The sequence below is a fragment of the Otolemur garnettii genome, unplaced genomic scaffold (genome assembly GCF_000181295.1).
Source record: "Otolemur garnettii isolate 467f Iridium unplaced genomic scaffold, OtoGar3 scaffold00032, whole genome shotgun sequence".
NCBI lineage: Eukaryota > Metazoa > Chordata > Mammalia > Primates > Galagidae > Otolemur > Otolemur garnettii.
This window is the reverse complement of record NW_003852427.1, coordinates 3,410,497-3,433,556: the sequence shown is the minus strand read 5'-3', so window position 1 is coordinate 3,433,556 and position 23,060 is coordinate 3,410,497.

Below are 23,060 nucleotides of genomic sequence, written 5' to 3'. Positions count from 1 at the left end.
AGGGAGAGTGGACCGACAAGCTCCGGCCACTGCTCCTTGGGCTGCACCATGGAGTTCATATCAAGGCTTTGCTTCCCCCAGGCTGCTTCCAGCCAATTGCTGAGCTTGGCGGAGATCCAGAAGTGGGATGTTCCTGCGGATACAGTACTTTGCCAATGAGCAATCTTTCCTCAGAAACTCTCCATTGGCCCAGCCAAGGCGTTCTTAGATCTGAGCTGTAGCCTGAGGCTCTTTCTACTTAGTCCTTCCTTCCCTCTCTTCCTTCACAAGTGTCAAGCCTGCATCGCAGTCTGAAGGCTCTCTCCACCTGCTCCCTTCCAGTTTATCCTTATCCAAATGCTAATCCTGGACTAGCATTTCTCCAGTAAATTCCTCAGAAATCTAATCCTACCTTGGCATCTGCTTCCCAGGGGAGGAATTTGCAAGAATAGTAGACTTAATACTCTTATATCCGTCACCTACGTTCACCAATTTTTCATATTCTGCCACACTTGTCTTCTTGCTCTTTCTTTCTCTATGTACATACAGCTTTTGATGAATCATTTGGGAATTAAATTAGTCACAGATATCATACTTCATTCCTGAATGCTCCAGTATGTATTTCCCTAAAACAAACCTACACAACTCTGTAAGACTATAATACAATGCTCACATTTAGAAAATATAACCTTGACATATTACCTAATATATTCTCCATGTTCAAATTTCCCTAACTGTCCTATTAATGTCCTTTATAGTTATTGTTGGTAGTGGTGGGTCCTGTGATCTAAATGTATCTCCTAAAATTCACGTATTGAAACTTAATCAGCGATGTGATACAGTATTAAAAGTGGGGCATTTAGGAGGTGATTAAGTCATGATAGTTAAACCCTCATGAATAGTATTAGTGCCCTTGTAAAAAAGGTTGAGAAGAGCTGCCTTGCCATTCCGCTGTGGGAGAACACAAAAGGTCCCATCAATGAAGCAGAAAGCAAGCTTTCACCAGACCCTGAATCTGCTGATCTTAAACTGGATCTTAAACATCCCAGCCTCCAGAACTATGAGCAACCAAATTTCTGTTATTTATAAATTACCCAGTCTAAGGTGCTTTGTTATAACAATCCCAAATGGACTAAAACAGTGTTTGGGGTTTTTTTTTCATTCAAGATCCAATCAAGGATTGTGTAATGCTTTTAGTTTCCATGCCTCTTCTGTTTCTTTATTTAGAACAGTTCAGCAGCCTTTTTCTATATTCCGATACCTTGACATGTTTTTAAGAGTCCAGGCAGGTGTTTGGCAGAGTGTCCCTCACACTGAGTTTGTCTGTTTGTGTCTTGCTGATTAGATTCAGGTCAAACATTATCAGTAGTAAACAGGCCCTCCTGATGCTCTTGATGTATTTGCAAAGCTGTTTGCTGGCTTGCCCTGCCCATCTCGCTGGCCTCATCGCTTACTACTCTCCCTCTGATTTTTCAAGTTCCAGCCAAATGAACCTATGGTTCCTCCAGCCGGCCTCTCTTTGCCAGCTTTCACCGGCACACTCCTGTGTCTGCCTGACACTCTTTCCCTACTCTGCCCCCCTCACTGGAGTCACTGATACCCCTATTCCTGGTCTAACCTTAAATCACTTTATCCACGAGGCTTTCCTTGACTTCATGGAGAAGACCAGCTTGCCCATGTACTTGTCAAGTTACCTTTCCTTCTAGACAATGGTCTTCAAAGTGTGTCCAAAGTGAGATCCCTCCTCATAAAATTCAAAACAATTTTATAGGATTTATAAGGTCGAACCTATTTTCATGAGAATACTAAAATGTCATTTACCTTTTTCACTGTATTGACATTGGCACTGATGGGGCAAAAACAATAGTGGGTAAAAGGGCGGGGCTTTAGCCAAAATCAAGCCAGTGGCAATAAACTTACCATTAATTATTGTATTTTTCTCCTATTCGCTCACAGAAAAAAAAAAAAAAAACCCACTGGTTTTACCCAAGAGTGTCCTTGATTAAGCAGTAAAAAATAATTAATTTTATTAAATTACTACCCTTGAGTATATTTCTATTTAATAGTCTGCGTAACAGAATGGAAAAGTATTCATGAAGCATTTCTGCTGCTCACTGAAAGGGTCCCCTCAAGGAGGAGCACCTGTGTCATCGTTTGGCCTGTGAGCTGAGCTAGATGCTTTTTCTCATGGAGCACTATTTTTACTTGAAGGAGCAAGGGGCAGTTAAATTGTGGTTAATGAGACCTGAGTATTTGGCAGACATTTTCTCAAAAACGAATAAAGTGAGCCTGTCACTTTAAGAAAAGAACTTTGCCTCTTACATGTTTACATGGATGGAACTGGAACATATTCTTCTTAGCAAAGTATCTCCAAAGAATGGAAGAAAAAGTATCCAATGTACTCAGTCTTACTATGAAACCAATTTATAGCTTTCTTTTGAAAGCTATAACCCAATTATAGCCCAAGAAGAAGGGGAAAGGGGAGGGGGCAGGGGGCATGATGGCTGGAGGCGGAGTAATTGGTGGGACCACACCTAGGGTGCGTCTTACAAGGGTACATGTGAAATTTACTAGGTGTAGAATATAAATGTCTTAACACAATAACTAAGAAAATGCTGTGAAGGCTATGTTCACCAGTTTGATGAAAACATTTCAAATTGTATATAAAACCAGCACATTGTACCCTATGATTGCATTAATGTACACAGCTATGATTTAATTAAAAAAAAAACTGGCATTAATGTACATAGTTACCATTCAATTAAAAAAAACCTGAAGAAAATAAATAAATAAATAAAAGAAAAAGAACTCACAGTACATGTTGCCAATGGTAAAATTTAAGCATTCAAATAAAAATTAGAATTTTGGAAAAATTGTATCTGCCAGCACAAGCCTGACAGCTTCCTAATACTTGAAGACTTTTTCTGATTTGATTAATGCTGATATTAATGAATGTGATTTTTAAATACTACATAATGAAACGTGTCTACATTCAAAAGAGCTGCATAATTCAGTGAATTAATGTTTTCCAAATGAACAACGTATGTCATCACAGAAGCTTATTTTTATAATCCATTGAAAGTACAAGATAGATTAATGAATTTTAATATATGAAAAGTTGATTGATACAGTTTCAGATTTTGTGCTGCAGCTAACCTTTAAGAAATGATCACTGATTGAATTCTGGTAGAGTAACAAACCAGAATTTTCAAAGTTATCTAAAAGGTTCATAAGATACTCCTCTCTTTCCTAAGTACATATTTCTGGGTGAGGCAAGGTTTTTCCTCAGATACTTCAACCAACACAACATATTGCAACAGATTAAAGGCAGAAGCCGAGATGAGAATCCAGCTGTCTTTTATGGTGCCACACACTAAAGAGATTAGCAACATTGTAAAACATTGTCATTCTTCTTAATTTTATTTTTGGAAAATATAGCTATCTTTTCATAAGTCAACATGCTTTGTGTTTACATAGACCAGGTTCATTATGTTATTGTAAAGTGAATGAATAAATATTTTTAAAGTTTCCTAAATTCCTATTGCAATAATATTGATAACCATAACTCACATAATCAAAAGCTCTTTGAGGCTGTCAACAATTTCTAGAGTGTTACAGGATCCTGAGATGAAAAAATTTAAGAAGCACACTGTTCTAGACTAAAAAGCTAAGTAAGGGCAGAAGCTATGCCTGTCTTGGTCACTGCTGTTGACTATGGGAGAGATATTTGAAAAACAGCTAAGAGTATTTGTTGAAAAAGTAACTGGCTGACTGTATGAATGAATTATACTGAAATAGACTTTGCAAGGCATTATAGACAGAGGTAACAGTCTGATAAAAGAGAGAGAGAGAGACCAGAATCAATAAGGATTTTCAGAAAGTAGTAAGGAAGTGTGAGTAAGCAGAAACTCACACTCAGGAAGCGTGAGTTTAGTGAAAACTCAGGCCGTGGACATGAACAATCCTGGCTCAAATCTGACTCCAGCCATTATTAATGAAATGACCTTGGACAAATCAACCACGCTGGGCTTCAGGGGATTAGCCGTGTGTACTGGTGCCGCTCATTCCCTCTCTGCCTCCCGATGATAAAGTGGAGATAATGACAGCACCCACCTCACTGCAGTGAAGGGGTTGGGGCCGCGCTGTCCAGCCTGGCATCCACAGCCACACGTGGCCATTGAGTCTTGAAATGTGGCAACAGCAGCTGAGACACTAAGTTTTTAATTCTATTTAATTTTAGTTGACTGGAAATGAAATAAAATTTTTTCAGTTGAAGCAGTTTCAGTAATGTGGACAAAAATAGAAAAGGAAATGACATTTTGGTACTTGATTCAGGTATTAGACATCTTCTAAGTATGTTTGGAACAATTTGCATATGCGATCTACTTTTTTCTTTTCTTTTTTTTTTTTTTTTTTTTTCAGTTTTTGGCCGGGGCTGGGTTTGAACCCTCCGCCTCCAGCATATGGGACCAGCGCCCTACTCCTTTGAGCCACAGGTGCCACCCGCAATCTACTTTTTTCACTGTACATTTTATGAAATATAAACACAGATCAAGTATATCCCATGAAAATGTAGTGCCGAGGTCGAGATATGGTATTGGTAGAAAATATACACTGGATTTTAACGACTTAGTACAGAAACGACAACAATGAAAAGATTGTGGTATAGCTCCTTAATAATTTTTATACTATTACAAGCTCACTGACTAAATATTTTATTAAGCTACATTTCTCCTTTTCCTTTTTACTTTTAAAGGTGGCTACAAAAAAATCTAAAATTACATATGTGGTACCTATTCCATTTCTATTAGGCAGTGGCTTAGCACATGGTAAGCACTGTAAAAAGTGTTGGTGATCACTGTTTTATAGCTATACTATAGAAACAATATTTATCCAAAAAATCCGACAAGGATCAAAGGAGGTATTTTATATATACAAAAAATCCTACAAGGATCAAAGGAGTATTTTATACATACATACATATATATTATATGAAGCCCTTAGTACAGTGGGGGGGGGGCACACAGGGCTTAGTAAATGGCACCTTTACTTGCAAGCAGAGAGGGCCTTGTGTGATTGTGGGAGGCAGCTGGTGGATGAGAGGCTGGAACACCAAGTGGGGGGCTGCACGATGTAAAAGGTTTTGGAAAACCCTTGGAAGTTACCTTTGGAGAAACCCTTTGGAAGTTGGGCTTAATTCCGTGTGCAGCTGAGAGCTACTGAAGCACGTGATGTGAGGTGTGCGTCAGAAAGGTAATTCTGACAGCACGTGTTTTCAGAAGGGGGGGCGTGAGTTTTGAAAACAGTTCTAAGCCACTCAGAGCAGAGTCTGCAGAGTAGGTTGAGTGATCAAGCTAGCAAACGCTGTTTAGGGCCACAGATCAAGTCTCAGTCTGAGTGATGAGTCCAATGGCACAGGGAGCTCGTAATCCAGCTTCGTGGGCAATTTTTACAGGACGTTTCACAGGCATTTTTGATAACTGAGGGACAGTCTCATTTTGGTGTGTTCATACAATCAAGCAGATAAATGGTCTCCTTCGTACTCCAGCTCTTTGGCTACAGCCTTTGTAAGAAAATCTCCTGGCCCCAAATAGCCTGACCAGTCCTCCAAACTCCTCTTCTGTATAAATAAGCCCACCCTTCCCTGGGAAACCTCCATGCACCTCAAACAAAAAGATCGCTATCCTTTAATCAGTTCTTCCCTTCGATCCAAGGCAAAGAAACCCCTATCCTGAGCTACACATAGTAGAGAGTTCTGGAACAATCTGTCTCTTGTATTCTAGGTATTAGTTATCTAATGCTGCATTTAAAAATCACCACAAAACTTAGGGGCTTAAAGTAACAATAATCATTCATATGTGAGAAAACAAATGTCTTTTCATTTCTAGGCATTTTGTTATGCTGGCCCAAGCAGATGAGTAGATTTGCGCACAAGGACCTCACAGAACAGAATGGAACTGGGTATGGGAGGTGTAAGTTGGGTGAGCCCCAAGTTGGGGGTTCTCTCTCCAATGCCACCTCATTCCAGTGCAGAACTTCAAAGAATCTAAAAATTATAAACTCAGATCAGGCCTTTCATGTTGTTATAAAGGCGTGTATGTTAATGTGGTGGGATGCAACGTATTTCCTTTAATAGTTTGTTAAGTTTGTTAGCTTGATTTACACCTGTTCAGTAATCCCGTATACAGCACATACGCAGTTTTCATTTGTGCTCTTGAGTTGGACCCCCGAAAATGTCAAGAGTGCACAAGATTTTACTTTACAAAGTTTCTTATTCTGGGGAAGAGGAAAGCTTACGTGTGTGCTATGTTGTACTATGATGACCGTAATGGAAACACTCAATACCAAAACAGAGACGTACTCTCATACATCGTGCCCAGTGTGGCAGCACCAACTGGGCGGGGAACTGGCACTGCCTCAATGTGTACAGACAGAACATTTTCCAAGACTACAACTTACCGCTCTTGTCAGCCGTTAAAGATATTACCAACACACACACGCACACACACACACACACACGCACACACACACACCTGCACAGTGATGGGGCAGCTTCAGCTGCAATTCCCTGGTCTGATGAGGCCTCTTCCAGCTGGCTGTTGGGGTCCTCTGCTGCTCTTGGCTTCTGCATGTAGTCATACTACACACGCACCCCAGCTTCTTTGTGCTCAGCTCACCTCACCCCAGGAAGAATGCTCTCTTGCTCTTTTGGGAAGTGTCCTTTTTGAGACCAAGTGCAGCAGATCCCTTCCAAGCATACCACATCTTTGCCTTCCTCTTCCTCCCTAGGGCTCCCTCTTTTTCTGCTCTGGTCTCCACAGCTTCTCACCTATAGATTGTTCCGGATGTGTGTCAGGTACTTTTCCTGACATCCCTAAATTCTAAGAGATGCAGACTAAGCTCTTTAAGTAGTAGCTCTTTACACATTCTCCTAACTTGGCTTAAAAATGTGATAGAGAAGTACCTCTATTCCTTGGAAAATGAGAATTCCACAGTCCTCCAACATCTTTCTCTAAAGAAATATTGTTCTTTCTCACTGAATCTTCTGCCTCCCTGACCCTGACAGAACCAAGCTCTGGCCACCGCCCTTGCAACATATATGTCCTACAACACTCAGGTGTTGGAGTTGGTTTGGTGACTCATATTGGAATCCAGAGTGATTAACCTCTGTTGTTTACAGCTCACAGGTCTCAGGTAAACAAATCTTTGAGATTTTAACAACCTGTTGTATTTGATATGTTTACGTCACACCTATCTGTCAGTCCTCTTCCAAATCCTTTCCCTGCAGCAAATCACCCTACTCCCCACCCTGCTCTGTAGGTTGGTAAAATTTTTGTCTTCGTTCGGCAGAGGTGGAAGCCAAAGCTTGGAGGGTCGAGATGACCCAGGAAGTAAGTGTTGAGCCCTTGGTTAGAATACAGACAGTTGGGCCCCAGTACACCGGCTTTAAGTCACCTCTGAGTTGGTTGGTTACACTGAGGGTGACTGTTCTTTCAAGTGACCCAGAACAGCCAACACTCATCCTCCGAAATGTTCCTTGAAACCATTCCACAATTTTTCCACCTGGTATATCTCTAAACAAAACTGCATATCAGCACTTGGCACATGGAGATAGTCACTAGCAGTTTTCCATAAGTTTAAAAAAATATCTTGGGCTGTCCTGTGAAAAGTTCCTTTTTCCAGATCAGTGAGTTCTCTAGCTAATGAATGTTTCCAAAGCCATATGGCTGCTGATGTGAGAACCCAGATTCCTGACTACACAGAAAGCGGCCCTTCTGCCTCTGCAACTTTGGGTTGAAGAACAAAGCGGTGCCCTTGGCCTGGGCAGCTGAGAGAGCCTTTGTACATCACGGGAAAACACTTCTGGCAGGCCCTCCTTCTTTGTCTACTTTTGTCCATATTCCCCTGACCTTGAGGACCTTTGTGGTGTCATGACAATGTGAACTAACATTGTAAATGCTGCAGAAGTCACCCAGACTTCTAGGCAAGGCAGCAGACTTAGCAGATGCATACACCAACCCCCATCCTAAACTGTACTCCAAATAAAGAGTTTGAAATACATAGGTGTACACATATGTGCCCATATATATTTTAAACTTAAAAAATAAATATGTATTGACAGAGACTACCAGATATGCTCTGAAACAAATCTGGATTTATTGCCTCCCGGGCAAGGAAGTGCCATATTGCTTCATTCAGGCATGAGTCCAGCAGACATTACTTGGTTTTGGTGAAAAGAAGGATGTTCACCGATCAGCCATGAGTCTGAGTTCAGCTCTCTGGTTAGCTTATGAAGCAGAGTTAAATTCTTTCTCTCGTCATCTATGACATTGGGGAACCTGAATTCAAATAAATTCAGAAGTGCTTGCCTGGACTTCCAGTGAGCCTGGGATTATTAAGTAGGTGGGCCGAAGACTCAGACATTAGCAGTTTTTCTTTAATACATGCAAACAAGAAAGGGAAATTCCCAGGAGTCGGAAAGAAGAGGACTTTGGAATAGTACGAAGCTATACAGCCCCTCAGACATGACCCTTAGGTACTTGTTAAGGGCTGAGGTCTTAATGCCCAAGCAGGAAGCAGAGTGAGGAAGGCAGGCAGTCAGGCCAAGGTGAGGGGAGAGAAAAACTGTTCTGTCTGTAATCTTGGACTGAAAAGTAGCATCTGAAAGTAAGTTTTCTGCCCCAGACCCTGGGTAGAAATAGACTAATGAAAAATAGAACCTTAGGACTAGCAATGTCATCCAGGAACCACCTGTGAACCCTACGGGTCTGGCAGAACTAGCTACAAAACCTTGCCCCCCACCATGGGGAAAACCTCTGAAGCCAGGGCAGCCCCGGGATTCTCAAAGAAGGCAGCTTTCTGCAGTCTCTACCCGGCAGTAAGTGCTATGCTTAGTGGCTCTCAGGCAGCAGCACAGCAGGTAGGGGTGCCTCAAACGTGCAGAGTGAGGCCCTCTATGCTCATATATTTTATTTAGTAATTACCAGTTTTTGCCAGGCATTGTGCCAGGTTCTTTACCATTGCTGGTGTAAACCTTCTTAACAACCACAGTCTATAGCACATCCTTACGTGCCGGAAACGCCACCATCTAAGATTCATTCTTTGGGGTCTTGACAACTTCCCCATCCCCATTTGCACCACCTCCCCATACTTGACTACAAACCCCAGACAATACAGTACAGTGAAAAGGGCTCTGAAATGGCAGCCCTGACACCTGGGTTCGGGCCTGGACACCACTCTCCTGGCTTTGAGATTTTGGTCAAGTTCATCCCTGGGATGGTATTCAACACAGAGTAGACAGTCAGTCAATAAAGGATGGGGGAATTCTCACTATTGTCATGCGTTCCTGACCAAGGACTCAACATCCACCTACCAAGGCTCTCCCAATGTGTCATGAAGCAAATAGAACCCCGCTGCCTTGCACGGGGAGGTGCAAGCCCCGCCCTTCACCACAGACATCCGGTCTTGCTGGAGACAAATGTGGTTCACGCTCAGAGTGCGGAGTGTGGCACAAATACTTTAACAGCTCCCCTTTTGTACCAGGTTCTGCTCAGGTGGGTCTGGAAGCTCTTCCCTCCCTTCTTCCTTTCCACAGCTCCCAGACCTAGTCTGGTCTCTCCTTGATCACCATCCTGGCAAATGACATTGCAGAAAGCTTCACATTCTTCAGAGTGGTACAGCAACAAGGCAGACAAATCTCCCTCTTGCCAATATCGATGCTCTCTCAAAGTATGACTGTGACTCAATATCATGCTGAAAGTTCCCCCCCTACCAGAAGACAGAATGGAGTAAGGTGGTGAAGGTCCAGGGCAGAGAGAGTTGACCTACCATGCAAATATTCTACTATAAACCTGTAAACATCTTAGACAGAAATTTTCTGTGCTGATTTCTACAACTTGGGCACAATTCTTTTGCACAAATGGGTGGTTAAAGCAGCCCCTGATATGCATAAATTTGATGTAAAATGAGGTCTTGGCTATGATAACGATCAAATATGCAATGACATATAATAATTTTGCTTCTTGGAATTCAGGATGGAGTGTGATTTCACAGGCTATGAGGCAGAATTATTTAAAGTTGCTTCAAAAGCCCCCCTGGACACCCACTTGACTTGGATTCTGATCATAATGTCTCTCTCTCTCTTTGAAGGACATCTCGGAAGGAAGAGCTGGCCCAGTGTGTTCCTGCTTTGCCTTTCCCTGTGCCTGTCACTGTTTGAGACCCGCTCATCCTCAGAGCAAATGAGGACAGACAGACCACCGTAACGATGGTGCTCAGTGGACTCCACACTTCCCGGGAAACCGTGGACTCCGCAGCCTCTCATGAGGACTTTCCCAAGGGCACTCCTCAAACAAACTGCACAGCAAGCAGGGGAGAGGCCAGGGTCAAAGCTGAGACCTGAGATCCAGAGAGACCTGAGAATGTGGAACAAAAGGGGAGCTTTTTAAGTATTCGTGCCACACTCTCCATTCTGAGAGTGAACCAGGCATTGAGGGCAGAAATAAAGTAGAGACTGGCAGAAAGTTTTTCCAGGCTGTTTTTGAAACGGGAGGTTGTGGCAGGAAACACCATAGTCCAGTTTAGACTGTGCACTGATGAAGCAGCAAGGGGGAGGAGCACAGAGAAGCAGGTGGGAGAACCGCCTCTTCCGTTCAGTGCTGGAGACCTTGGGAGAGTCACTTAGTCTTCCTGAGCTCAAACTGCCTTGTGCGGGCCTGATTATTATGGCTCCTTCTACAACAAAACTGTGGTATTCTCAGTTGCTTACTTCCTTCTCTTTAGACGTGATTTGAGAATGAATACCTAATGATTTGCGTGTTCGCTTGAAATGAAGAGGCGTGATATTGCATATCACATACACTCATGAGTCTGGCACTCACGTATTCAGCTGTCACAAACACATATTCAGGCAACTCAGAAAAGGTTCCGTGTCTCTACTTAAATTGATAAAAGTTATCCACCTAAATCAGCGATTTTCCACCGGTGTTTCATGAGAAGTTTTACTAAGTTTTCACTGTAGGTGTGCCATGAAGATTTTTAAAGATCATTAAATAAATTATTTTTGAAAGACATTCGAAGCACAGTAAGTATACTCTTTTTTCCTCTCTTTTTTAAATCAACATAATTTAAGCGTGCCGTGGAAGGTTCACCATAGGTTCAAGTGTGCTGTGAGATAAAAAGGGTTGAAAAGCACTGATCTAAATGTTCGTTGGCACAACACACTCAGGGTCTCCAAGAATTCCTCTTCCTTCCATTTACATTTAATCCTCCACACAATAACTAAGAAAATGCCATGAAGGCTATGTTAACCAGTTTGATGAAAATATTTCAAATTGTATATAAAAACAGCACACTGTACCCCATGACTGTATTAATGTACACAGCTATGATTTAATAAAAAAAATTATTTTCTGCATCGAAATACGAAGCAATAATAATAATGCAAAGAAAGTAACATTCACATTGCCAAATAAGAGTATGTCTATTATAGAATGCTTTGACTCTGAAACCTAATAAACACATGTATATATAAAAAAATAATAAAAAATAAATTTAATCCTCCTCCTTCAGAGCCTCTGTCAACCGATGGCTTCAATGAAGCCATGTCATCTTGGCTTTCCTCTTGGCCTCCACACTAGAGATGAGTACGTCCTGATGATTTTACCTCCTCATATTTCCAGACTCCTCCTCTGAGCATGGGGTGGGGGACACTGTAGCCCAGACTCTTACCTTTGCTGACCTGGACCACTGCTGTCACTGCTGTCATCTTGTCCTCCACCAGTCCCTAGATAATGTCCACGGTAATCTTTTGGATACACCAAAACCCTTGGCTGGCTTTGTTCATACACTAGAGTTCTTTAACCCGCCTGGATGTCCTCTCTCTCCTGGGCCCTTCAGGCTAACTTCTATTCGTTCTTTTTTATAAATTAATTTGATTGATTAATTTCATAACTGTACACATTTATGGGATACAATGTGATGATTTTATATACAATATAGAACACTTAAATCAAACTGATTAACGTAACCATCACCTACTTATTTTTTGTGCTGAGACATTTAGAATTTACTCTTAGTTATTTTAAAGTGTACCCTTGCATTGTACACATTAGGTGAGAGCCCACCAAATGCCCTCCCTCCTTCCACCAATTGCCCTCCCCCTCCCCTCTCCTCTCCTTCCTCTCCTCTTCCTCTTGCTAGACTATATTTGTGTTTTATCATTTGTATGAATGTGTGTTTATATATTGGTTTCATAATAGCATTGAGCACATTGGATATTTTTTCCCATTCTTGAGATACTTTACTAAGAAGGATATGTTCCAACTCCATCCATGTAAACATAAAAGATGTAAAGTCTCCACCTTTTTAATGGCTGGATAGTATTGCGTGGTATACATGTACCACACCAGGCACTTTGCTCCCCACTCTCGTGCCAGGCTCCACCAGATAGTCCCATTATCTCACTACCTTTGCTTATCTGGATTGTAACACTTACTGCCTTAAATTGCAACTGTGTCTGTCTTCCCTGAGAATAGGGAGGTGGTCCTATGTCTCTGTCACCCAGCAGAACTCCTGACTCATGCTAGCTACTGGGAAAAGTTAATCAATTTACTCATGTATGTTCTGGCTGCAGCAGTGTCATTGATCTACAGCAGAGTACAGCCATGACCCAGCCATTTAAGACAAACAAAGATGGGTTGAGTCGCAAACCCAGCACCCCCAGACACATGCCAGGACTTTTGTCTGCTGCTGGTATCTGCATATGGCAGATACGGGGTTGGGTAAAACTGATGTCAACAAAGTATGTTTGAGGCAAAGACATCTTGACAGGCATTTCTATTTCTAAGTGAACATCGTGCAAGAGAGATGCTACATTAAGGTAATTATTTTACACCAAATGTAATCAATTTGCCTGTGTGCTTTCTTTCCAGCAAATAATTCGGCATAAAGCAAAGTTTAATGTTCTGGCCTGGCTAGGAGGCTTTTTCCGGGATGACAAAACGAAGTGCTCCAAAATCTTGCCAGAAAATTCCAAATACTGCTGAGTCTTCAAATATTGTACTATGTTGATCAAGGTTCAGTGGCTTCCACCTACATAGTTAACTCAGTTCTTTTGTAAATCACCCCCCTGCTTTAGACCTCATTCTCCACCTGCAAAAATAAGAGGGCCTGATTAGATTATCTCTGGGAGCCTGTTAGCTCTATTCCAGAATTGTTATTATTATTATTATTATTATTATTATTATTATTATTTTAGGGATAGCAATTTAGCTCTTTTTCTTTTTTTTAATTTATTGTTGGGCATTCATTGAGGGTACAAGAAACCAGGTTTCACTGATAGCATTTGTGAGGTAAAGTCCCGCTTACAATCGTGTCTTGCCCCCAAAAGGTGTGGCACACACTGAGACCCCGCCGCCCTCCCTCCTTCCCTCTCTCTACTAATCCCTTTATGTCATTTTCCATTTGGTCACTTGTTTCTTAAGTCAACTGATAGTGCTGAAATTTAGCAGCAAAATAAATAAATTAGGGGATTGTTCTTTGTATAAAACTGATTTGCTGCCATTGCGTAGAATTTATTTTTAAGCAAAAAGTTCTCCTGGATCATTTAAAACAAAATTTTGATTACAAATACTTGACCTGCATATCACAAAGCAAAATTTGTAGGACTGGTTACATACTCTGTGGGATCTAGTTCAAAATGAAAATTATGGACCTATCGTTTTAAAATTAATTACGAATTTCAAGATAATCATAGCAGAGCATTAAACCAAAGCTGGGGCTCTTCTGAGCATGGGGCCCTGTGCAACTACCAGCCCTGTTTATTATCTGTGCTGTTCTTGATGTACTCATTGAGCAGCGAAAGTGTCTGTGAAGAGTTAACTATGCCTACACATTTTCCCCCAAGCCCTAGGTCCCAAGTAAACCCAAGAAAAAGGAATAAAGACACACAGAAGGAAACATCACTAAATGTGTGGCCACGGTCTCTCTCTCTCTCTTATACTCAGTGAAAGAGCCTTGGGCTAAAGTTGGACATGGTGCCATGTCTCGGTTGGCCAGGGGCTCACCGATGTGTTTGGGTGATTCGCTGGCCACTGAGTTTTCCCCTCTGTGAAATGAGGGAGCTTACCTTTGGCTTTCTAATCAAAGGCTTATTTCCAGGCCCATTTAATTATTTTTAAACTTTTTTATTAAAATATAACCCATTTATAGAAAAAAACACATATCACATGTGCAGAGCTCTTTTTTGAATTTCTGCAGCCTGAACACGTCTTGCAGATCAAAAAGCAAAGTATGGCCGGAATCTCAAAAGCCCATCTCATGTCCCCTTCTGGAATTTTAATACTAGGTATTAAATTTTAATACTATATATTTTAATATATTCAAGTATTTTTATTATATAGTAATACTATATGTTAAACTTTCCTATCTTTGAACTTTAAAGAAATGTGATCATGTGGTCTGTACATGTCTGATTTTTAACTTTGCATCATGTTTTAAAGTTCATCTACATGGCTGTGGACTATTCATTGTCATTAATATAGTGTCCTGTTCTGTAAATACACCACAGTTGAATGACCATTCTAGTAATAATGGGTGTGAGGGTCGGTTTCACTTTCAGCTGGTAATGTAATTTCATAGTTTACCTAAAAATGCTATCATTCCTAATTCTCAAGAATTTGATTAAGATGGAAAATTAGGGAGTTTGTTCCTTTGATTTTATAAATACCACATAGGCTGAAATGCCCTTGTATAGGAGTTTCAGAAATCCTTGGACTCTTCCTTTAATCTTAAATGTGAACAATGAACATAATTTGCTTGTTCCTCTTCCAGCTCAGCTTCGGCTTGACATTTCACAATTACAGGTGAGGCTTCCTAGCCAGCAGAAGAAGCCATTGCTGTTGCTGTTCACTAGCATCTGAGCAAACTGCCGTAGAATGACAACAAGGCAGAATGGCTGAGGATTTCAGGAGGAAACCCTTACTTCCAGAGCTCAGAAGTCTGTGACAGGCTAAATCGGACCAGGAAGGGGTAGCAAGTCACACCTGCCAGCAGCAGTAAATGCTTAGAGTCTGGGACAAAATATAGATGAGCAGGGGATGTGCCAGACAGGTGAATACAATCTCCAGAGATAGGGGAATAGACAAAATCTGGGCATACGGCTGGGCAGCTCAGCCGAGGGTAACACATAGTTCTCCAGAAAGAACTCAGGAACAGAATGCACGAAAGTAGGTCATCCTTTCATGATTTGAGCAGAGGTTGTTCTCAGGGAGAACGGGGAGGCCAGAAGCATAACTCCAACCCTGAAAGGATGAAAAGAATAAGAAAAGACACAATGGACGAGTGGCTGGAATTCCAGACCAAGGTTCCAAGGCAAGGCCTCAGGTAGCCTCCTGGGACTTTTTGGACTCTCTCTTCCAGAACCAGCCCACACAAACTTAGCCTAAGATTGAACAGTGCTGTCATTCACTAATTTAATAGAAATTATTGAACTGGCAGCCAGATGCCAAGCCCTAGGTGGTGGTGTAGAACACAATATGCACAGTAATTACATCAGGTGGGACATTTTTGGCTAGAAGTGGCAAATACCCAAACGCGGCTTAAACAATAGAGGCTAATTAGTAATCTCACATACAGTCTGGAAGAAGACTGTCCTAAAGTTGTCTCAGTAGTTCACCAGTGTCAGGACTCTGCTGAACATCTCTCTAGTCAGCTTCCCTCCTGGTTGCAAGAAGGCTGCAGTAGCTCCATGAATCACATCTTCATGTGAGTGTGTTGGAAGTAGGAAGGAACAACAACTTCTTCTTCTCTCTCTTTTTTGTAACCTGAGAGAAAATCTTTTCCAGAAGCTTCCCAGCTGAGCTCCTCCTACCACATTTGCCAGAACAGGGTTATGTGACGATGACTAAAGTGGTTACTGTAAAGGGGAGTGGAATGAACACAACCGTTTAGGGTTAGACAGTCATGATGCAAGTCCTGTGTGTACTTGCCATGATGCTTAAGCAAACCCAGGGTTTCATCAAGAAAGAATTAGGATGGGCATGGGCAGCCATCAAAAATATTGCTGCCACCACCCAAACTCCTGAACAAAAGTGCTCCTCTCACTGCTGCGGTGCCAGGATGGGTCTAAGAGTTTGGAAATCTCTTGTACTCAATAAAATTTAGCAAATACTCTCTCTGGGCAGGCATGTGTGGGGTTTAAACTGCAACAGAGAGGTCTAACAGCTTCCAGCTATGAGCTCTGAATAGCTTTGGCCAGGAAACTACTCACCTCTTCAAGCTCTACCTAAACAGATTTCTCCTAAAGATAACAGTGGCACCAAGGGAGCATTACAGAAACAGCAGTTGCTTTCTTTGCCCTCAGAAGTTTGGCATGTCCTAACTTTAAATTCTACCACTCAGATTTTTATTTCAGCGTTCCCTGAGTCTATTTACATTTTTGGCTTATACAACCTTCTGGGATAGTGAATTCCATATGCTTCCTAGTTGCCGTGGAAGACAACGCTATTTTCAACACGTCTTAGAATTACTCCTTTAAGCTTTTAAGGGTAGCCTCATCTATTCCATTAGCGTTCCATTTTTAGAGGCTGGCCTACAACGCTATCACAGATTGTTTATTCTTCGGCGATATCCTTGAAGAGTAAAAGGCCAGAATGATAATAGTTGGCATTTATCAAGCCTTTCTGTGTGCAAGCCAATATTCTAAGTGCATTTGCATGTATTGAACTAAGTTAATTGTCAAGCAATCCTGTGAGGAAGGAATCTTTCTGTACCTTTTTTTTTCTTGTAGCAAAGATACAGCAATATTAATTAACTTGCCCAAGATCACATAGCTAATACGTAGGGGAGTTTTAGGCCAGGTGCCGTGGCTCACACCTGTAATCCTAGCACACTGGGAGGTCAAGGCATGAAGAACACTCAAGCCCAGCCTGAGCAATATACCAAGACTCTGCCTCTAGAAAAATTTAAAATATTCCTGAGAATGGTAGTGTGCCCTGGCCGCCCTGCTACTTGTGAGGCTGAGGCAGGAGGATCACTTGACCTCAGGTGTTGGAGACTGTAGTGAGCTGTCATTGCACCATTGCACTCCAGCCCCACAACAGTGGGACACATTGCCTCAAAAAACAAAACAAAAACAGACAAGATGTCTTCCTCCTTGAGGGCCCCCTGAGTTTTTTTCACCTGATGGCTAGGCTGCACCTCAGAGGACTTGCTGGAATGAAACAAAATCACATATTCTCTCTCTCTCTCTTTATAAAATTAGTTAATTAATTTTTCAATTGACAAATAAAAAATTGGATATACTTATCATGTACTACGTGTTGTTCTGAAAAGCTAATTGAGTTAAATTGAGCTAATTAACATATTTATTACTTGAAGTACTAATTTTTTGCAGTGCTAACACTTAAAATCTCTCTCAGCCATTTTTAAGAATACAATATATTATTACTAACTATAGTCACCATGCTAGACAACAGATCTCTTGAATTTATTCCTCCTATCTAACTATAATTTTGTATCCTTCCACCAGGATCTCCCCACTGCCCCCAGACCCCCAAACCACATATTTAACAGACAAATCCAAGCCAAGCCATGAATTCCTTTGTGCCCTGCCAGTTGCTAGTCTGTCCTTTCATATTGTGAGAACACCTGTCACATTACTCAGTGAAAAATGTACACTCGGGGTCTCTCAGGCATTGTCTCTAGATCATAAAGAGGTCATCCGGGTAAAGTGGCAATTTGAAAACAGCTGTAGGAATTGCATTTCCCTTCTGGAGTGGTTTTCAGAATAGTTTTCCTAACCAGTTCAAGGCAGATATAGCTGTTTCTCTCCATTCAATCACATACCCACTGAACTGTACTGCCCTCTGACAGAAATGGGTGTAAGTCTTGTTATGAGTTCTGTGAGAATCAGGATCATGCCTCACTCGTGGGTCTAATAGCTCCTTCCCCTGAAACACGTGGTGAAAGAGACTCCTTTTTTTGCAAGCACCCTTTCTCCAGCAAGACTGACAGTTTTCTAGTGGCTGCTTTCACATTTTCTTTGGTATAAAATGCACTTTTGGATGGGCGGCGCCTGTGACTCAAAGGAGTAGGGCGCTGGCCCCATATGCCGGAGGTGGTGGGTTCAAACCCAGCCCTGGCCAAAAACTGCAAAAAAAATAAAAATGCATTTTTAGATATTGCCAGAACTTGGAAACCCCAGGGAGATGTTCTTCCCAAGAACTGGGAGATAAGAGAAGGACCTAACTGGGGGATTGTATTTGTTGGGCTTTGCTTTACTTTGTTCCTGTCGGTTCATCAAAGGAGAAAGGAGCAACACTTTCCACACCTCTCACTCCGCCAACTGTTGTGCTTCTAAGAGGTGCGAGCATTTTGTACCACATGGCTACCATGCCATCATCACCATCGCCACCCCCACCCCCACAGGATGGGAAGCAGACCACCCTTATTAAAAAACGAAGCTTCTCTGTCCTACAGGGGAATGGTTGGAATCTGCTGCTTTGAGTCAGGTGACAGAGAAGGGAGGGTAGCACAACCGCCAGAGAAAGCTTCCCTGAGGATAGAAGAGTACCTTAGGGCACCAGGCCCCAACCTGTCTGGTACCGGGAAGACAATTTCTCCATGGACCCAGGATGGGATTTGGGGGTGATGAGGAGTGGCTGTAAATAAAAATGAAGCTTTGCTCACTTGCCCACTGCTCATCTCCTGCTGTGTGGCCCAGTTCCTAACAGGCCACAGACCAGTACTGGTTGGCCGTCCAGGCTTGGGGTTTACAGCCTTGGGGGATTTCTGAAAATGGGAGACAACCCCAATGCCTCAAATGGAAGATGGCTGGGGGACTTCTTGGGTCCCAGGCACTAAGTGTCTTAAGTGAGAAGAGATGTGACACAGCTTCAATGTATAAGGAGAATCCTGTACAGGGACACAGTGAAGAAGCAGCCTTCAATTTCAGGAACAGTAACAAGGGTGACCAGCAAGAACAAAGAATTAAAGCCTTTCCACAACTTCCCCCACCCCACATGTATAAGTGCTATAGGATTCTTAGATGACCCCAGGGAGGCTAGGAATTTATTCTCGAAACATCATTGAATTTGTTACCATCCTTGGGGTGTATGGTCCAAACCAGAATAAATTTGATTTAGAAAATATAAAGATATATGAGTTATTTTACTTTTAAAATTTAAAAAATTTAAGTGAAAAATAAGTGAAAAGAAAATAATATGTTGTGTTTTGAATCCAGTTGCTGTGGAACAAATTCATATTTACTAAAAATTGAGCTTGTCCTTCAAGATTAAACCTGAGACCAGGAGGAAGCAAAGTGCAGCCTCCCCCACCCCAGAGCAAATCTGCCACCTATTTTTGTAAATAAAGTTTTATTGAAACATAACCATGCTCAGTCATTACATATATTGTATTACTTTTGAACTACAATTGCCAGAATTGAGTAGCTGTGACAAAGACTGTATGGCCCACAAAACCTAAAATATTTATTATATGGTTCTTACAGAAAAAGTTTGCCAATTCCTATGCCAGATCAACACAAAATAGGTATGCGCAGGTGTTCCCTGAAAAGACTCCAGATGGCTTCCCATCCAGATGGCTTCTCCTCAGAGCCTGCTTGAATAGGTGAACAGAATGGGCTTCCATTTAAATCCTTTTTTTTTTTTTGAGACAGTCTCACTCTGTTGCCCAGGCTAGCATCCAAATCTTGATTACTTCTTGTCTTTGAATTCTAGCAGCTTTTTCTGGAATACCAATCTAGTGTTCTTCTTTGCCATAGTTCTATGTCACTTCACCATAGTTCTAGATCACTTCATGTACCAGTTGCCTCTTTGGATTATTATTATATTTGTCATTCTTATTGGCCAGTAGTCACTGAATGCCTCTTATGTGTGAAGTACTGTGCTTTATACCCATTTTTCCCTTAATATTTAAAATAATCCATTGAGACAGATGCTACTTTTCCCTACTTTGAGATGAATAATTAAAGGCCTGGGAAAGGACAAGGAGAAGTACCAAGGCCTTTAATCTACCAAGGAACAGAGGTAGACTCAGAACTAGGTCTGCCTGACTCTAGCCCACATGCTTACAGCCTTGCATTTTGCATATGCCAAACTTATTCCTGCTTCTAAGCATTCATCCATGGTACAGTTAAAGAGGGGGAAAAGTTCCTCCTCTTTACTTCTCTGTTTATAACCTAAGGTTCATCTCAAGCCCCATTTTCTCCAAAACTCTTGAAATATTTCTTAGCATTGAAATATAGGCCATCTCTACTGCTCTCAAATTGCTTAATATGCGTAATTTTAAAATTCTCCCAGGGAATTTAACCCAACCAGTGTTTAAATTCTCCTAGGGAATACATTATTGTTTAAATAATTTTTTAAATGTGGCCCCAACCCCTGATTGTTATGCATCCAGAGACATGGTAGAGTTTATATGAAAGTCAGAAGATTGACCTTCTACATTTGATCTTAGCCAAAAGGCCGAGAAGCGAAGAAGATTGACCTTCTGATTTGTTGCTGTTATTATCCAATTCTCCATGTTGCTCTTTAGTTTAAAAATAACTTTTTCCAACTGGAAGACAAGACAGATCAGGCAGAGTTTAATCCTATTTGTTGTAATAATCTACTTTTAGGCAGAAGAAGTAGGACAAAAGTTTAACTAGTCCTTCAAAAATTTCCTGATTGGAAATAAAACTGTATTTATGTAAAAACATAAATACATATACACATATACACTAATACACACACACACACACATATATATACACAAAATTATCCAAATTATATATATACAAAACTATCCAAATTTTATAAAAATATCTTGATATTTTACTTAGCTGGAATGGAATACACAAAATGTTAACAGTGATTACATCTGGGTGATAGAAATATGACTTGTTTTTGTTTTCTGATATATCCCTTCTTGAATGTCTCGATTTTCTATGACAAAAATATATTACTTTTATAATCAGAAGTTAACAGTACATGCGCAGAATTTGTATGCTGAAAACTAACATACTAATACAGGAATTTAAATAAAAGCTAAATAAATGGAGAGAGATAATAAAGATAGTAACGATATCAATTCTCCCTAAAATAATCAATCTATAGAGTTAATCAATACTAATCAAAATCTTAGTAGGATTTTTTTCATAGATATATAGAAATATATTTTAAATTTTCTGTGGAAAGGAAAGAAAGTAGAAAGGCTAGAAAATATTGATAAAGAAGAATAAATTTGGAAGGATTACACTATCCAATTACAAAACTTATTAGAAAGCTACAGTTATCAACACAGTATGGTATTAACCAAGGGATAGAACAGATTTATGAGAAAGTCTAGAATAGATCCTTAAAAAATGACCATTTGATTCTTGACAAAAGTGTTAAAGAAATTTATATACCTGACAAAAGACTTCTACCCAGAATATACAAAGAACTCTCAAAACTCAAGGGGGAGGGGAGAGGGAAGAGGAAGGACGATTGGCAAGATCTCTCCTAATATGCACAATGTGAGGGTGTTCATCACACCCCCTGGGTGAAGGGCTCAACTACGACTTGAACTTTACCTTAGAAATGAAAACAATGTAACCTAAACATTTATACTCTCATATTAATCTGGGGAAAAAACCCTCAACAATAAACAATAGGAAAACAACCCAATTTTTTAGGTGGGCAAAGGACTTAAATAGATATACTTCACTAAAGAGGATATAGGCCGATATGTCCATGAAAAGATGTTTAATGTCATTAGTCATCAGGGAAATGCAAATTAAAACTACTACACAACTATGAGAACTACTAAAATAAATAATCCTGATACTACTTGATGAGAACGCAGAGCATCGGAACTCTGAGACATTGCTGTGTAAATGTGAATGGTGCCATCGCCCTGGAAATGCTCTTGGTGGTTTCTTATGAGCATACGTTTACCATATGACTCAGCAATCCCACTCCTTGATGTTTTCTCTAAATAAATGGAATCTTGTATACAGATTTTTAAAATCTATAGGTAATTATTTATTCATAATTTCCCCAAATGGGGAATAATCTAATGTCCTTTAAGGGTGCACTCGTTCCCATTGTTGCTGTAATGACTATTACAAATTTAGTAGCTCGAACAAACATACGTAAGCATATCTTATAATTTAGCAGATCAGAAGTCTGAAATGAGTCTGACTGGATTGAAATCAATGTTTGGGCAGGATTGCATTCTTTTCTGGAGGCTCTAGAAAAGGCACAATTTTCTTGCCCTCACTGGTTTCTAGAGGCTGCCTGTGTTTTTTTGGTTCAAGGCTCCCTTCTATTTTCAAAGCTAGCAGTGGCAAGTTGTGCCTTTCTACAACGCTATTGTCTTGGTTCTGACTCTTCTGACTCACTTTTCTCTATTTAATGACCCTTTGATCAGATAGTCCCACCTGGCTAATGTATAATAATTGTGCATCTCAAGGTGAGATGATTAGCAACTTTAATTCCACCTGAAACCTTAATTCTCTCTTGCTACAAAATAAATTCACAGGCTTCAGGCATTAGGATGTGGATATGTTTGGGGGGCCATTAATCTGCCCACCATACATGGGCAATGAATAAACAAATTGTTGTAATATCTCCACAATAAAATCCAGTCAAATCATACAATGACATCAGCAATGGAAAGGAATGGACTTTTGATACACATAACTCAGATGAGCCTCCAAAGGCACTATGCTGAGTGAACAAAGCCAATCTCAAAAGTTTACACATTACATGAGTTTACTTATAGGAGATTATCAAAACTATAAAATTATAGGGATAGGAAACAGATCAGTGGTTCCCAGAGGTTAGAAATGAGGGAGGGTGACTTCAAGGTGACAGTGTAGGGAGGTCTTCAGGGTGATGGAACTGTTCTATGTACTGATTATAATGGCAGTAAAACAAAATAATGCATCTGTTAAAATTCATAGAATTTCAACTTCAAAAGAAGAAAGGTTGATTCTGTTGTATGATAATTTAAATTTTTTTTTTAAAAATCACACAACTATACACTAGCACAGAGAGAAAGAGATGCTCACTACAGTACTTTGTGGTACTAAGGGA